The sequence below is a fragment of the Larus michahellis genome, chromosome 7 (genome assembly GCF_964199755.1).
Source record: "Larus michahellis chromosome 7, bLarMic1.1, whole genome shotgun sequence".
Taxonomy (NCBI): Eukaryota; Metazoa; Chordata; class Aves; order Charadriiformes; family Laridae; genus Larus; species Larus michahellis.
The window spans coordinates 22470995-22485237 of NC_133902.1; the positions used below are offsets into that span (position 1 = coordinate 22470995).

Sequence of the window (14243 nt, forward strand, 5' to 3'; positions counted from 1 at the left end):
GGACATGGTATGGGGGGCAGAACTAAGCAAGCATGGGAGCTATCTGTAGCATCTATTAAGTCATACATAGAACACATGCTCAAAGTGTAAGTTTTTGAATGCAAATACGCATTGTCACTGCAAGACCCCACACGTTATTTATGTCTTCAACACGTTTCTACATATGATGTTATGCCATGCAATTTGTAACAAAACAAAGAAAAGCTAGAATCAGGTGACTTCAAAGAACGCTTGCTGATTCACAAGGTTAATAAATTTACCATATCAGCATCTCGGCAGGTTAGTGAACTCTGATGCATTTTCTTTTCACTAATGGAATAGAATAACATGCTGACAGAACTGATTGAGAGTACTTAATTTTTTCCTCTTTCACAAGGATATTTAATGTGACTTTTACATGACCCAACTGAGAAACACAGTATGAAGTGAGACATTCTTTCCCTAAATAAACTATATATGACAGGAAAAAGAAAAAATAGTTTAGAAAGCAACACTCTATAAACTATTAGCTTTTTGCCATCAGCCTTTGAAATTCCTATTCAACAGCGGACTAGTAACATGAAAGGAAAGAAGGTAGGCAATTCCATATTCAAAATTAAATCTGTAAGTAAACGAAGGAGGATCCAAAATTTCAGATTCATAAATTTTATGAAGTTCAATTCTCTAACACAAAAACAGACGAGGTGTCTAAGGCACTGTTACTAAGGTATGAACATTCTAGGAGTTTTCCACCCCAAAGACAGAATTGCAGTCCTGCCACATGCACTACTGCAGATCCTGTCTGCTACAAAGACCATGCCACAGTGGTATTAAATAGAACATGACAACAGCTAATGTTTGCATACATCAAGAGCCCACAGGAGACGCCTTTGACTTCTACCAAGATTATGAACAACGCACATTTCTTTGAACAGAATGACCAGCACAGTATTGTTATCTGTACAAGCAGGCAGCAGCAGCAAGATGACAACCAGGAATAACCAGGAGAAAATTCAAAACACAGCCTCACAGAGAAGCTACCTCCCAGCTCTATGTTACTTTCATTAAGATATGTCACAGACCAAGGCACCTTTTTTTTTTTTCCACAAGATGCTGTTCACAAAAGTACTCCATAAGTAAGGTTCCATTGAAATGACTGCATGAATTTGAATATACTGTAATTACAGTAGAAAATTAGACATTTGACAGTACTGAGCAAATGAAGTGTTTAAATTCTCTTATACATAATATTTACAAATATTTTTTTAATAGACCAGTATTACTCTGCCCTTCTACATAGGGCAAAAAATAAACACTTTGGTATAGTAATCTCTCATAGTATGCCTGCTCAACTCCGCAGCATATTAACTACAGTCCTTTCTTTTAAAGTTAATTTAATTTTTATTATTATCACTCTGATATCCATCATTAAATGCAACTTACAGAAGTTAAAATAATGTCTAAATTAACATTAATATTGCTTTAATGTTGGTTAAAAGAAACCAACCCTCATTAAGGAAAAAAAGGATGCATCCTCATTCATTTGGAGCATCTTCAGAGCTAATTTCAGTAGAACGTATGCTTTATTGTTACCTGTTTTACTTAATTCCATGTAAACCCAGGGAAAAGGGGCAATATGGATATTCCCTTGATCTCATTTTATGTAACACTATGTAAAATGGTCTCTCTATTGGAATACATTCACTGTCAGCCACTGATCTGCCCATTGCACTTTGTAGCTATTTGAACAGGACCAATTTTAGATCTATTTATTTTACTGTTATAATATTGAGATGAAAGAAGAGTCAGTTAAAAAGCCTACTGTTTGAAAATTAATGTTCTTGTGATGCTAGGTGAATAAAAGAGACAGAACGCAACTCGCTTCAGAAGGCGGTTACTGGGTGACTGGTTTCTCTAATTCACGCTCTCAAATAAAGTGGTTCTCACAAATGCTTCAAAATAAAACACACCTTTTAAATGAGAGTCTAGTGGCTTATTCCAGTGTTTGAATGTATACATGCATGTGAAAAACTTCTTTTAGCATTAATAAAAAGTATAAATACCTTAAAAGAAAGTGTGCATATTTCCCTTTATTTTCAGAACAATAATAATTTCCCCTTATAGTTCAGAACATGTATATATAAAATATGTGTATACAGCATGCTTATATATGTATCAAGTTATATCACACAATAAAATAACCATCTTAATTTCTACGGACATCAGATCTATTTCAGATGCCATTTATGACACTGGAAGTCATTACTTAAGTCACTCTCAAGTTACAGCACTGTTACTTCAGCAAATATGGAGCTCTTCCCTTTAAAAAAGATAACCAAGAGGACATGACAAAGCTATAATTTAGTACACGCCCAAATGTACACAAAACTGGGTTCTTTAAAAGGCAGAGCAGGATGGCATAATCAATATCACACTAGATTACGAGACAAAACATCTTTTCTTGGTGTTGTGTTTGTTACTTCCTTTTTTGATTGCATGCTCATCCATCAGCCTGCTGGATGACAATACACAAGTTAATTCACCTTTCTGTACTGTAAGTACCTATTTGTAGAATAGGGATATCTATGCTGCCTTCTATTGTAAAGCATTGGCAGGTCAACTGATAGATACTATCTCAAAAATGGGTCTCACCTAAGAAATAAAGTGTTTCCATGCTAAGATTTTCTCAGATGTAGACATTTTGTTGTTATTGCAATGCCTTAGCTTTCCTACTCCTGTAGTTACTTAATTAGAACATAACGAAGATAAATGGAGAACACCTGAGGACACTGTATATAGTAAGAGAGTGTCATATGTCACTATATATATAGTGACAGAGAAAGATTCCACAGAACATTTCAACAAATATTTAAAATGTGGCCACGTGCATATCTGCAAATTCAGTTTTCATTCTTCTGTTACTGGAATCCTTATACTGATGGAATAAAGTAGACAGTAACTGCAGTATCATCGTGCACTAGCTCTGAACTTTTCTTCCACTTACAGAAAAGGTGTTTACTGCCATCTTCAGGAGTACCTGTTTGTCTTAACTTACGTTGTTCTTTAAAGTATGGATAGAGTCATTACTGAAGATGGAGTGAATCAAGCATCCTCCACCAAAGGGACAATAAAAACAAAGCAAACTATGCCTTTTTTTCCACTTGATAACTAGACCTGTGTGAAGCATTTCCGATATAAAAACAAGCTCAAACTTCATGGAATTACACCAAAGATTTGAAGACCTCAAAACATTTGTTTCATTTTAGAATCAATTATACAGGCACTATTATTTCTAATACAGTCAAAATACAGGAATGTCAGAAACCTCATAAAGAAAAGAGCATGGACTCCAGCACAGCACTTATTTCTTAAGCGAGCCTGAACTCTAGATTTGCCTTTTTTTTTTTTTAAGACAATAAAACTTTGAACTTATACAGACAACAGAATCCTACCCTGATGAATTTTCTGACAGAAATTTAATCCACAAACTTGACAAAAAAGAAAATTTGGATACTTTCATTTTACATATGCAATATGAAATATTTCTGCTGCACTAAAAAGAACAAAAAAAATCACTAAAGAGAGCAACTTATGCCATACAAGGTGGAAGTAAACTATTATACGAGATTGCACCACATCTTTTCCCAGTTAGCATTTATACCATACAAGGGTTATGGAGCGCAGAAGGTGCGGAAAAATGGAGAATGAAGAATCCTTACTTAATTGCAAGCAGTATATCTTGCAAGAAAAATCAACAGAATGTTTTAGTATTTGGTTTTTTTAGTATTTGTTTTGTCATATCCTTTCAAAAGAAATGAAAAAAGAGCCACAAGTGACTAAGAAAATAAATCAAAGTAGAGGAAGGATGTCCTATTATATTTTTAATAACTGCTAATAAGCTCAAACATAGAAGCTCCCCCAGGTCTCAATGTGAGAACAGCAGAATTCTAATTGACATGGCCAATGATTAATTTATACTGGCAGCTAAGTGTGTAATTATACTTACAATTATACGTTTCATTTTATGCATTCCAATTAACAAATTAGTCTCCAGAATTTGGAAACACTTTTATCATTTTTTACGACTTTTTCTGAATACTTTTAGAACTTTGGTGTCTAATATGGATGTCACCAATATAGGCATCAATAGCACAAGAGTGGGTTAATGAGGCATAAAAAATTCAAGTAAATTTAGTTGAACAATAGCAACTGAAGACAATTGCCTGAGCAATTCCATACTGATGCACTCCATATTTGTAACAGCTCACTTAGGCAGAGCTAAAAGAGGCACAATTTCTTGCTATGTCAAGAACTACTGTAAAGGGTGGGCCAGGAACACAGATTCTTAAAATAAAAAATTTTTGAATTGAATAAAGAATTCTTGAAATAAAAAACCTAAGTAACTATGTTGATTATGAATCAGAGCTACTGGCTGTGCTTCTCATATAGGAGCTCATTTCAGGAGCCTGACAATCTATAGGACAGAAACTCTGGCTCCCAGGCTCACAAAAGATTCTCTGAGCTTTAACCAGAAAAAAAAGTAAAAATCAATTAGCATGACCTTTTTTACATCACAGGTTATTATAGTTTATTCCTATCTTGTATCCATGTAACTTGCATATACCTAATTTATAATTTCCCAAATGATATCCAGATTTAAATGGAAAACAATTTACTACATCTCTGCTATAAATTTTATGGGCTCTTCCCAACTGCAAATTAGTTACAAATACAGACTCTAATTTAGCTCCAATTTTCAGCCTTTCCAAAGTAGACTTCCATTCATACTCAGGATTTCCATGTTATGTTTATACATAGGATGTAAAAATAAGTATATAATGCATTCAGTCCCCTTTATTTTTATACACTAAAATAAAAGACAGACTCCAACTTTGTCACTGTTGGAGACGTGCTCTCCAGAGGGTCACATTTCCTCCATTTCTTGAATAACTGTGACTGTTCACTCTCTCCCTTTGACAATTTTCCAATTTTTTCAAAATCCTTTTACAGCAATTTAACTATTTAATAGGGATGTCACCAATACTGATATCAAACGTCCTCCCTGCTGCAACTAAGTTTTCCCCTGCTTATACATTTAGCATCACGTGAGTCTTCTTTGTCAAAGTGTTACACCAAATATTCCTGTTGAATTTTTAAATATTGTTCAGAAAGTAGCTTGTAACCAAAGAAAGCCCCTTTTCATAACCAGTTTTCTTGTTTCCAGAAAAAAAATAATTACACTGAGCAGTAAGAAAACATTTTGTATTAGCACAGCTCACTAAATGGTCCAATTATTCTGCATAACTGCTTCATCTTTCTCATTTACCACACCATTTATTTTTGTCACCCGTAATATTTATCATAAAAATGTTGTAATTATTTCCAGTTTAACAATGAAAATATTCAGAGATGCTCTGCTGGTTTTGGCAGACAATGATGTTTCCCCACAGATGCCTACTTCTGTGATCTCTTCTTAGTCAGTTCTTAGCGCATTTAATATGGGATGAAGTACCAGAGTAGTTTCAGCTTTATAAATTAGGAAATCATGTGGCATTTAGAATTTATGAAAATTTATGAAAGAGTTTTTAACCGTTAAATGATATCAGAATTGCAGTCCTTAACTCCATGGTGTTCATTAAAATGCCTTCTTTGCAACACAAATACTGTTACTATCTCTAATATTCATTAGCTTAAAGGGTAGTTCTACAAAGATCTTAAAAACCCAATACCACTGACACTGGATCACCATAATTTTGAAAGCATTTAATTTTGCTGTCTCAAGTGACATTTAAACCAGATGTCTCCAAGTAGCTATGGTATCAAGAGCTGACAAATACAGTCTTTAATATGTGAACCTTGGACAAAAGCATCCATTTGATTCTTAAAATTGATAGATATTTTAAAGTCCTATTAAAAATACCTCCTTAATTATTTATTCTTTCATGTTCTAGGGAGTGCTATCCTCTAACGGAATTTTAAATTTATCATATACAATTCTGTAAAGATATTGAATTCTTCTACAGGGACAATGCAAATTCTGAGAATCCTAACCCAAATTAATATACATAGAGAACACGTAGAATATCACAGCCTTAGTTAGGATGATGTACAAAAAACGAGGCATAAAGGTTACAGCATACTTCCCAGACCACAAAACTCGGAGAGGCAATATCTTCCATTCATAATCTCTGTGATATGATCCAGGCTACAAGAGGGTTATTCCAGACACAGGGTTGATGCTACCCAAGCGTAAACCCAGAGAAAACAGTGCTGCTGCCTGTGGGCCTGTGGGTCTCCCCTCTCCCTCACATCCCTGTATTGGCACTGGTCATGTTCCAGGTTCCAAGAGTATGACACACAAAAAAAACCCAGGGAATAATGTGTAGGTTTACATGCCTTTGGATCTTCCCTACTAAACCTGCCTCTGAATCTTGCAGTCTTGTTAAATTCCCACTTCTTTTGTTATGTAACAAGAAGCTATCCATTGTCATTTATTTTCTGTCCTTCATTCCTGGTGTGACAAGACCTTTTCTAAAGGATTCGTATATATATGGAAACCATATTACTTTTTAGTAACTTGACTTGGAGCTTGTGAACCCTTGTAATTACTCTGTAAATGAAAGCACAATTTGACTGTACAAGCTAAACAGTTTTCTGGGAAATACACTTCGAATGTGGGGAAATTCTGACACCTTATGGCTGTTCCTGTATATGACCTATGATAAATCCTGAATAAGCACGGCCCCAGCATTAGCAGAAGCAAAATGACCAGCTTAAATGCTATTTGGATTCCTGTAAATTACTTACGCTCTCACACATTTTGCAGAGTCCCCCGATTGCTCAAGCAAAATTATCTCAGCGTCCTCCTGAAGATGGAAGTTTTATGATCCTTTCTATACCCCTTCTTGATTCATCTGTAACTGTCTTCATTCACTATTTCTAACACACTAGATTCACTGGCAGCAATGATGAACTTATGTTAATTAGCATCTGTCTCATCACAGCCGTTCCAAATCAAGTCAGCAGGCATGGCAATTGGATCAACAGCACATGAGAACTAACCATATCTCTGCATAAGGCATAAGCATCTCTCACTAGTACTTTAAGTAATCATTGAGCATACTTTACTTATTCTAAAGTCAATTGTTAGCATGTGACCAACAAATATAGGATAGCAAAGACTTACCAGTTTTTCACCATGGAACTAAAGCAATGCTTCAGCTTATACTCACAATTCCAGTGTCCTTTTCTGTACCAACTTTTGCCTGATCTCACAGTGCTCATTGCACAGGACGCTGCTGTTGAGCAAAACTGCCAAAACTCCTCTGAAAGCTTCTGAGACTTTTTTCCACCATCAATTAGTTGCACAATTACCTGGGGAAAGGAAAAGTAATGAACAAAGGGTTAGTGAAACACATGCTCCATTTTCAAGAGAGTCAAAGATGTGCAGCTCCTCCCAGGAAAACTGGCATACGCTCAATCTTCATTTCAAAAAGGTTTGATTCGATTTGTATATGAATAAATGCAAAATAATGCATTTCACCTAACAATACATGAATACAGTCTCTTATATGCTAAAGGCCAATATATTAACCTCACAGCTTTCCAGAATGCCATATCATCCTCATTCCTCCCATTTCATGGTGACAATGGACTAAAAGCAGGTTGTTTGTAAACAATATGGATCATAAAAAAGTAAGCACTGAGAAAATGAAAGACATTCTAAGGAAAAGCTAAAACCTAGGCAAAAACAACCCAACTTTTTAATATCAGAAGGCATAGTTAATTTAAGCAGATGAAAGGATACTTCTACTTTATTTCCACCTACAAGAAAGCTAAAAAATTGAGAAAAAAATGCCATTGAACTACTTGAAATGTCATTTATAAAGTGCAATATAGCATTAAGGTAATTTATTTCTATAACACTATTTTTGACAGATACACTCTTTGGTCATCTGCGGTTGCAGTAAAAATAACATTGGTCTAACAACGAAGAATGGAGGGTATTCTAACATGTATCGCTCATTGTAACGGTACAACACTTTGGCATAATGTTGAAAGAAACAAGATGTTCATTTGAGTCCAGACTCCAATTTCTAAGAAAACATCCCGCCAAGACGTTTCAGTACCTGAAGGGCCCCCTCAGGCCCTCCTTTGCACTCCTGGAGCTGCACTCAGTGACTGACAAGGCTGCTCTGGCTAACTCCTGGCACAAATAAATGGTAACAGGCTGTCGCCCCCAAATGTAACTAGGAGGGCTGTGAGATCACAGGAAGATGTCACAGTTGATCCATTATTACCACACTAATACGGGTAAGCAGTCCCACCTGCCTAGCACCTCCATGCACCCCGCACCCTGTCCATCCCAGCCTCTCCTCAGATTTCCCCATAAGCGAAAAGAGATTAAATCACAGAATACCAGTTTGGGAGGGACCTCAAGGATCATCTAGTCCAATCTTTCTTGGCAGAAACACAGTCTGGGCAAGATGGTCCTGACTCCAATTTCTAAGAATTTTGCTGTGGGGAAAACAAAAAAGGCCACGTTCTTGTCAGGTAATGGGATTTAAGAACAAGCCTGCAAAAAGAGAAACGCCGGTTGATCTCAACTACCTCTCAGGCCTCTAATTCTGTCCATTCCCCCACCCTCTTGTCTAAATGAACGTCTCTAGTCAGCTGTGTAATTCTACACAAAAGGTGTAATTCTAATTTAACAAACAAATGATATAAGCACAGAGGAAAATTATTTGTCACGAAGAATCACATGATTGGTTATCTTTGCCTTGGGCTGTTTGTTTTTAAACACCTAATTGCGTGAAACACTAACTGTAAGCCAGTTTCCTCCCTGAGTGACCAGTGGATGGGCCTTCCCTGAGGAAAACTGTTCACACACTGCTTTCTACAGCATTTTTCTCCGAGCTCCGCAATGTCTCACCCTCACCAGGATATTAATGCCAATATCCAGCAATTCTGTGGCAGAAGCCTGGCCCCAGAGAAAACAAAATTTCCCTCTCCCAGGACGTGTAGGAAATCAAACGCTAGTGAACAAGGACAAAGGTGCATCAGAATGGCACACACACACTTATGGGTGCACCCTGACTAATAGCTTGGCAGCCACGCCACCACCTCAGGCTCTGCACGCCCTCACAGAGAGGGCTGCTCTACGCTGAGCACAGGTCTTTCTCTACACAATATGTTATTTTAAATTCCGACAAGTCCAACACCCTAGAAGTGCATAAGGATGGGTTTTGACTAACCTTGCTAGCGTGTGGCTTGCCCATTTGTCATACCATCCTCTCATTTTCAGATAGCATTAAGAAATTATTGGTAGCTGTTTGCTTTCTTCCCTTTCCCTCTTTTTTTCCTGATATGAAAAAGATGGCACCTAAGACCTGGGAAGAACCCATTTCTCTGACCTTTCTGGTAGAAGCAGTCATCATTTTGAAAGTAAAAAGAAGGAAAGCAGAAAGCTAGATAGGAGTGTTAACTTCTTGTTTGGTTACAGGATACAAGTAACTCACCCATGGCTGAAGCCCTGTTTGCAGAGAGGGTTCCTCTGGGCCAGGTGTCCCGCCAAGACTTTTCAGTACCTGAAGGGCCCCCTCAGGCCCTCCTTTGCACTCCTGGAGCTGCACTCAGTGACTGACAAGGCTGCTCTGGCTAACTCCTGGCACAAATAAATGGTAACAGGCTGTCGCCCCCAAATGTAACTAGGAGGGCTGTGAGATCACAGGAAGATGTCACAGTTGATCCATTATTACCACACTAATATGGGTAAGCAGTCCCACCTGCCTAGCACCTCCATGCACCCCGCACCTTGGGCTTGTGTAAGTCCATCCCAGCCTCTCGTCAGACTCCCAGCACCCTGTCCATCTGAATCTTAAGTGTCCAATGTTGGGGAATCCATCGCTGCCCCTGGGGAGATTATTCCAATGGCTGATTGTTCTCACTGTGAAACATTTTCTCCTTGTGTCCAACCAGACACAAGGGATACTAACTTGTACCCATTACCCTTAGTCTTTTCCATGTAACTCCTTGTAAAAAGGGAGTCTCCATCTTCTTTGTAGGCGCCCTTTAAATACTGGAACTTGCTGATAAGGTCTCCTATAGGCCTTCTAAACATAGCTTGAGCCCTGCTCAAGCCACCACATCCTTCCTCAAGCCACAACAGCCTCCAGTGGAGGGGTTTATAAGATTAAAGCCTAACTTAATTGGGTGAGCCAAGTGGAGACATTCTAGCTAATGGCAATAGCCACCTGGATGACATAATCTGTCAGCTCATATCCTGAGGAAAGGCAGGGTATATGTAGTGTTCTTGGGGGACTGGTAAGTGGTTTGTAATCCCTACTAGGAATTTAGTGAAAAGTGAGTGTTGTGACCTACTGCATGTTAATTTGTATAAAATAAATTAAATTAATTTATGTATAATAATGATTAAAGCCAGCATGGATTCACTAAGGACAAACTGTGCTTGACAAACCTGATCCCCTTCTACAACAAAGTAACCTGCTCGGTTGATGGGGGGTGGCAGGTGGACATGGTTTACCTGGATTTCTCCAAGGCTTTTGAAACTGTTACCCACAGCCTCCTCCTAGAGAAACTCATGTGTTGTCATCTAGACAAGTGGTCTGTGCAGTGGGTGGGGGAACTGGCTGACAGGTCACACCCAGAGGGCGGTGGTAAATACCTCCTTTTCAAACTGGCAACCTGTCACAAGTGAGGTCCCCTAAGGATTGATATTGGGCCCAATGCTGTTTAGTATCTTCATAAATTAAATAAATAAATTAACATAACTCAAACTTCTTGTGTTGTTTTTTTTTCTTTACTGTACCCCTAACATGTTTAGGCTATGTTGGAGGGGGCCTCTTGAAAGGAGAAGGAATGATGTTTGTGCTTGCCTTTGTTAGACTCTTTCTGGCAACTTTGAAGCTATTACTCAGTTTCAAGAAAGTCTGTCAGAGGAACAGAAGCTTAAAATGCTGTTTTAGTGCAAATGCTGTGAAAACAGGTAGCTGGGGAGATGAAGAGAACTAAATGAGTGTCTTTACTGGGTGTGTGTGGATTATTCAAATGCAAAAGAAATAGTCAAGCGAGTAGGAGTTACAACTCCGCAGTGGTTTTCTGACAGAAGGAAGGATCTAAAAACTGGTCCTTGTTCCAATCTGGATGCAAACTGCAGTTCTTTAGCTGTGCTTTTGTAAATTCATACTTACTTAACTTTATCACCTAGCAGAAATGCATAGCTTGATTTTTATTCCACTGGAAAGAAAAGTACAATGTAGAGAACTTGGCTTTTTTTTTTTTTTAATTGTGGGAGATGCATGCATAACATAATGAAACAGAATATTTAGTAAAATACAACGGGCTCTTGGACTACCCATAAACACAGTAAAGTTAATTATTCACTTGTCATTCAATTATTCATAGAGCAATTAATACAAACTAGAGTAATGATCCTAATTTTTAGGGTACAGTAAAGAAAAAAAACAACACAAGAAGTTTGAGTTATGTTAAGCCTGATACTTCCATTGTTATTTATGATTTTTAAATGAAATATTGTAGATATTACTGACTTATATTTGTTGATAATTCTAGCCTCAGATAGTTCTAAATCTAATGTTGGATGCAAAGAAAACCAAGTTGCATAAATTCCTGGAAACTAGAAATAAAATATTGTTCTTCAGGCTTAGATGGATAAATCTTTTAATTATGTGTTTTATAAAGAAGTACAATCTCAACAAAGATTGATTAGTCTGCTAAATGCTGAAAGTTCTGGATATGATTGGTTCCTACAATATATTTTAGATCAATTTATACTTTTTGTTTCTCCACACTATTTAGTACATATCAATTTATTTTTTTAATAGCACTTTTCAGATATTCAGGACTCAATCTACCAGATATCATTGGCAAGAGGTTCTCTCTGCCCTTCACATTTATCTGAAGAACTAGTCAGGCATGTAGGGATCTGCTAAAAAGGAACTCACACCAAAATTTATGGCAGTTCTGTATATGTTAGTATAGAATTGCGGTTTAGTTGAGTGTTAAGGGTTGGGTTTTTTTTTTTCCTCCTGTGTTAGGTTCCAACTATTGTGTGCTGCTATATATTTTCTGATGGAACAAGAAATCATTAGTTATTACAAATTTTACTCAACATAATAAAGTATATATGTTAATCAGTTAGCCTCTTAGACCTTCCATTGCTTCATGCTTCTTTGTGATTCTGAGCTTGAAAAAAATAAATCTGAAATTGTTCTCCTGTATTATGCAGACTATGTAGAACCAAAATATTCCATCCTTTTTTGAGCATGCCAGTAGTGACATGTAACAAATGGCTGGTACAATTATTTAACCAAGCATTCTGAAGATTAAGATATTGTATTGCACTATTTGTATCTTTAGTGTTGCATATCTGCGGGTGCTCGAAGTCTTTGTAAGAACAGCTTGTTGTTCCCTTACAGAACAGCCTGTTTTCTTACCTCCGATCTATGAGATCAGTTTAAAAATATGCTTTGTTGTTAAAATATTTTTGGATACAGATTGTACCAGAAACTACTAAACTTAGCGAGGAACAGAAAAGTCTTTACTTGCCGTACAAAGTATGAAAGTACATCCTACCAAGACTTAAGCACCTTACTCAAAATGAAATTTGTGCTGTAGAGGCTGAAACAGATGGACCTTAAAACCAGTTATCAGCAAGTAATATTTTTATATTGGAACACTTTTCAGTAATCAGAAGTTGGCATATCTGGATAACATATGCCCCCCTTTACATTTCACTTTTTTTCGAAGCCTTTTTTCCTAGTCATTCTAGGTGAGACAGTTACCACTCAAGCCACAAATGCAGTACCAAAGTTTTGCATTTCTTCCTGTTGCAGAAACTCCTCCACATGTGGGAAGGAAAGAACCATGACAGCCCATTTCATGAAACCAAAGTAAAAATTACGCTCGTGGCATGGTCAGAGAACCTGCCTGCATGCCACAGCATGAGAAAACAACAATGCATGTTAAGGCTGGTATTTATGTACCAGACCAAGACCCTACTTAGGCAATCGAAGTCAATTTGGGATTGTTTCACCCTTTCTACAGAAAGGTTTGTACCACTCTGGGTGGAACCCAAACGTAATCTTGGCTCTTTGAAAGAAAATGAAGAGGATAAATGGAAAGCTTATGTTCCCTCAGGCAGACTACCATTGTTTCACACACTCAAACCAGACCCATTTCTCATAAAGTACAAAATGCAGAGCACCCCTTCTGCACGCTGAGAGACTACTTATTTAGAAGGAACGGTTTATTTAGCAATGTTCCCCTGGGGAGCAGGTAGCTAATGTTCAGACCTCTGAGCTCTTTGTGGTACCAAATTATCTTCTGTTAGTCCCTAGTGCGCATGTGTCAGTGAACCCAATATAAAAGCAGAGTTCAGCACTGTAGTTGTTTTTTGGAGGCAATCTTTAGAGAAAGATGTATTTGTCAGGTGGAACTCAGAAGGGGCAAAAAAGCAGCTGACTTCAGATGTATTTACTACTTGATGGTGAAGTACCCCGGGAGAGTCTGTTTTTCACCCTGACATTTGAGTTTCTAGCTTGGAAGTTTTCTAGGATGCTACTGTGGAATTTGGATAATGAGGTGAAGTTGCTGTGCTCAAAGAGCAATTAAGACTGGCTTTGTTATCTCTTGTGCAACCCAGGGGAGTGAAGGCTTGTCTGGCTATCACAGGATATATAAATAACGGGGTAGTCTTGGGGAGACAGGACAGCCCTGCTTTTGCCAGCAAAAACAGTAAAATCAAGATAACAGAGACTTTGTGAAGTTCTTTGTTTCCTTGAGAGGCTGCCATGCCTGATAATTGTCCTTTGCCTCATTACCTGTGAAATGCATATTAAAGTTGACACCCCCTGCATATGCTAATGAGGGTTTTAGAGATCATGTTAAACATGTATGACTATAGCACTTGTCTCTCCACCCAAATCATACTACACGTCACCTAGGGGAGGGAAACCTCGTAATTTTAGGGATAAAAGGATAGAGAAAATGACTGTTAAATTGGGAGAGAAGAAACTCAATACCTGACGGAGCAGTCGACGGGCTGCGTTCTCATCCCCCACCCCAGGCAAGGACGCCTTTTTGGGTGAGTGCTGCACCTTCCACGCTCTGCTGAATGTTACCCCGGGTTGTTGTACTATCATTATTTTTGCTAGAAATATTAACCTTAATTAATTAGCACTATTGTACTTAGTGAATTTATCAATGGCAATCTCGAATCTGCT

At 37.7% G+C, this 14243-nt stretch overlaps 1 long non-coding RNA gene across 1 annotated transcript in view; it reads right to left on the reverse strand.

The window, feature by feature from the left end:
• LOC141746582 (uncharacterized) overlaps positions 1-9609 on the reverse strand; it is a 120494-nt gene extending 110885 nt beyond the window's left edge. Inside the window, exons 1-3 of the long non-coding RNA XR_012588409.1 lie at positions 9498-9609; positions 8399-8496; positions 7212-7353 (exon numbers count right to left, since the gene is read on the reverse strand). This is a non-coding gene — a long non-coding RNA (uncharacterized LOC141746582). The remainder of the gene's footprint in view (positions 1-7211; positions 7354-8398; positions 8497-9497) is intronic.
• Between the last annotated feature and the right edge of the window lie 4634 nt (positions 9610-14243).